Source organism: Agelaius tricolor, unplaced genomic scaffold (genome assembly GCF_023055355.1).
Source record: "Agelaius tricolor isolate 1412-34295 unplaced genomic scaffold, bAgeTri1.0.p SCAF_9, whole genome shotgun sequence".
NCBI lineage: Eukaryota > Metazoa > Chordata > Aves > Passeriformes > Icteridae > Agelaius > Agelaius tricolor.
Genome location: NW_027269269.1, coordinates 22,912,907 through 22,917,105, shown reverse-complemented (window position 1 = coordinate 22,917,105; position 4,199 = coordinate 22,912,907). Strand labels below are relative to the sequence as shown.

Sequence of the window (4,199 nt, the reverse complement as noted above, 5' to 3'; positions counted from 1 at the left end):
GGCCATCGCAGATTGTGTTTTTCTGGAGAGCTGGCAGACCAAGTGTGAGAAGCCTGGATTGTTTGCCTTTTACTTGCTCCAGGCTTTAGAAATTGCACTGATTGGTTGCAATGTTGTACTTGTCCTGTGTCAGATAAAATGATTTATTTTCACAGCAGGGGCAGTGGGGCAGAATGGAGTGAACAAGTCTCTGCTGCTGTTGTTATTAATTTATAGCACATGCTGTGTCTTTTTCACCAATAGTCAAGTCACTGGTTTGGGGGATGTGGTGGGAGCTGCTTCCAGATACTTTGCTGAGTGTTGGGCTCACATGTCTGACTTAGGTACTCAAAGCTGAATTTCTAACTTGAGGTTCACATGGATTTTTAGTTGCATCCCAGTTGTGGCTGACTGCTGTTTTTGATTCAGGCTGTCTATTACTAGCAATTATGCAAAAGGCCAGCAGTTCAGTTGGTCATTCTCCAGGCAGCACCTCAGGTGTAACAACCATACCTCGGTTGTTTGTAAGTGACTGTCAGGGGATGATTGTTCACTTGCCTCTTCAGAGTCTGGGTGATTCACAGGAGCACATTGTGCTCCATTTCCAGGTGGTTCTCCGACTCTATAGAAATGGCAACCTTCATACAGCTCTGCCAGTTGTTTCACTTGAATCACAAGTTTCATCCATATCTGGACAGATATGAAATCATAGGGCCACCTGGAAACAGCTGCATTCAAACATGTCTCTATCCTGACTTATGCTGTTCTATTTCATTTTATTCTGTTCTTTTGCTTTACTACTCCCTCATAAGAGGGAGAGTAAATAGACCCTCATAAGTCTACCCTCTGTAAGTAGTAATAGACCCTCATCAGAGGGATTACTAGGAGGAAGAGGATGCAATGTAGGATGATATATTTTGTTGGTAAAGTCAGTTGACATCTGTTATCCACATTATCTGCTGCTGAAATGGGCCAGCCCGCTGGAAAAACAAGTGTTACAGATGGAGAGCTGGCTTGTGACACCACAATGCACCCTCAGCTGAGGTGACTGAGGAGAGAGATGCCAAAACCAGGTACCAAAAGGGGAAGGCTAGCTGTGCTTCTGTTACCCTTAGTGACAGGGAAATAGATGTTATGGATGCTGTATAATGAACTGCTGTTTGATGATCCCCTGGGAGGCCTGGAAGAAAAAATCATGGCCATGGGCACATGAATTCAGGGACTGATGGGAAGTATGTAAATGGTGATACAGAAGAGTAGCTTGGGATGCAGTCATCTTATAATGCAGGTATCCTCTGATCTAAGTTGGAAGAGGTGGAATTCCTACACTTTTGTATCTATTTGCTGTCACTGGTTTTAGGGAAGAATCCTTGGAGAAAAGGTCTTTCAGGTGTTGAAAAGTTCTCTCCCTAGCTGCTGACACAGGCTGCCTTCTTGAAGTTTCCCTCTGGTTCTCTGATTTTTATCACTTGTGACGGGTCTGTACTAATGCAGTACTTGGGTGGCTACTGACAGAGCCCAGCATGTGCTTTAAATGGAAGAGGTCTGTCCTGTGCCAACAGTCCTCTGATAGGAATTTTAATATCCTTGGGCCATCAGTTTGCCCTTTCTTGGGTGAAATTCCCTAGATTTACAAACCTGAGCGGGAAAGCACTTTCAAGTACAGGGCAAGCTTAAATCTGTATTATTAGAATACATGTCTCACCTAACAGTGTGGATGTGAGGGTTCAGAACTGGCATTCATATTTCACACTGGTGAAAGCTGCTGTTAATGGCCAATCATGGGATCCTCAGTCACTGTGTTGTGACAACAAATCATCTGCATGTATCAAGAAAAATTCCTCATCTCTCTCAGCATGTCACATGTTGGAAAAAGGATGAAGCACAAGAAAGGACCTTGTGAGAAATGAATTCATAAACTAGAAGCAGAGCTGCACTTGCACACACAAATGTGGTGGCTCAAAAAGAGCCTGTGACCTTTCTTTTAGCCATTACTGTGTAGGTGGGAACAAGGAGGGGCAAAAGACCATCTGTGGCTCAGTCTCTCACTATGAAGAGAGATGAGCAGGTGAACATTTGAAGGTGCTCATGTGTGACTGAACAAGAGGGTGTAAGGATCCCTCTCTTGTCAAGTGTAACTTTGTGTTACCCCATCTGGTATGTGCAGCTTATTAAAGGTAGGTGAGCACACACAACGTTCGGCCTATGACTGTGAAAGCAAACAGAAACTTAGGAATTAAAAGACCAGAGCAGGTCAGCAGCTCCTGAAGACTCACAGTTGACTGTGTTGAAACCTGGTGCATTTTCAGTACTTGAAAAAGATTTCAGGTGCCTCAGTGCATGTTATTAGAAACCTAATCCCTTTTAAAAAAAAACTTTGTGGGAACCGTCCAGCACTGCTCTGTAGTAGGGTTGAACTACAGCAATCTTTCCACTGTTTACATTTCAGACAGCCATGTCAGGAGATTCTGCAACTTTTGGACCACCTTTCCCATTAACAGGAAAAAGGCAAAATGTTTATCTCATTTAATCTGTTTAAATGAATGGAAAAATTACACTGGATGTTTCCATAAGGTTGAACTAAAATCTAAGTATTTAAGTGTTGCTGATCTTCATGTTGATCTTCTTGGGCTCTGACCTGTAGTGGAAGAAGACAGAAAATTAACATGAATGGAAGGAAGAAAAAAAGGAAGAAATCCCAGCTCCACCTTTGTACAGTTGTTGAACCAAACCTAATAATTATGTCCAGATTCTTTGCAAGTGTTGTGTGAGCACTGTGATTGCTACAGACTCTTCTGGTTTGGCCTTTTGCTGTTGGAAGGGAACAACATAATGAGGTGGAGATCTTACATAGGCTTCAAGTAGATTAGGGGCTTGCTTGTATTGCACAAAGTGATTAGTACAAAAATCACAACCACACATTCAGGATGGACAGTCTTCTTAGGAATGCTGAAGACTTTCATGGGCAGCTTCCTGTGTGGTATTTAATTCTGAGTATGTTAAGAGAATCTTTTTGAAATGTTTCAAATATTGATGTGAAATAACTAAGGAAATTAATGAGATAGGACTAAGTTTGGTCAGGTGATGCTTGATCAGTGATTTTTGCTTGTTGGTCTCTGCTAGGAGGAGTGGCAAATTTGTGATCAAGTTTAATATTGCAGGGAGGTTTCTAGGTCTCAGTAGAGACAATCACTGGTTCTGGTGATAACCACCTGGGGAGGTGATAGAAACTTAGAAAGTTCTCAGGGTGCCTCTGCAGTGACTTGACTGTTTCTGTTCGGGATGGCTGAACAAGACTATTTAACCAATAACAGGATTTAACCCAGGAGTGTCAGTGTTCCATGTTTTGTGAGACTAAACCAACCAATCCAGAGCTCCTTCCTATGTCTGAGATGGATATGGTTTTGAGTCCAGGAGCCTTGGAGGGGAGGAATGTTCAAAGAGGCATTGGGTACAGTTGTTTGGGTAGCATGGGATGGCTGCAGCCAGCTTCAGTAGGAATTGTTAATCAATTCACAAAAGGACACTGTCAGAGGAGAAGGGAGGTTTGGCTGTGGTGACAGCAGCTATGATTAGCTGGATTAGACATGTGAGAGGAGAATACTGTGTAATTAATTTCTCTCCCTTTGTACTTGTCATGGAAGATGGTCCTGATCCGAACTTCTCTTGGGACTGGGGGTGTCTCACTAAAATGTGAACTGACTGGGTGAGTATTCCTCTTAGGTTTCAACATGGAGGGAGAGAAGTTTGTCTAAACTTCCTTCATGATGAGCTCCAGGTTGTAAATCCCTAAGGTGGAAGGATTAAACCAGTTGTTTTTCTAGACTATAATTGTGTGTTACTTTGGGGGTAGAATTCCACACTGGAAAAGGTAAGAAGATATTTAAACAGGAAAAAAAAGCTATACTTGATGTATACTGGGCAGTCCTAGAGCAGCAGTCAGAGGTACATGTCTGTGAACTTTTTGAGAACTGACTGATGTGGTCACTTTTCTTTTTCTCCAGAGGAGAGGAATGAGATACAGATGGAATTTCTTTGCTGATTGGTTGGATAACTTGGCAGGCTTACAGATGTTGAGGATGAAAGCAAAAGATGATGTCAATCTTACACATATGAAGAAAACAGGGACTGTTCAGCTGAGGAGAGACATCCAGAGGGTTTCCTGTTTATGAGCTGTCACCATCAATTGTGTTGTGGAGTGCCTGAGCTCACGGGGGTGA

General features: G+C 42.7%; 1 protein-coding gene across 3 annotated transcripts in view; it reads right to left on the bottom strand.

Moving 5' to 3' along the window:
- Nucleotides 1-2,490: 2,490 nt before the first annotated feature.
- SPAG17 (sperm associated antigen 17) overlaps nt 2,491-4,199 on the bottom strand; it is an 89,255-nt gene continuing 87,546 nt past the window's right edge. For all 3 annotated transcript variants that reach the window (XM_071433224.1, XM_071433223.1, XM_071433222.1), the window contains exon 48: nt 2,491-2,617. The gene's annotated coding sequence lies outside the window, so the exon portion shown is untranslated. The remainder of the gene's footprint in view (nt 2,618-4,199) is intronic.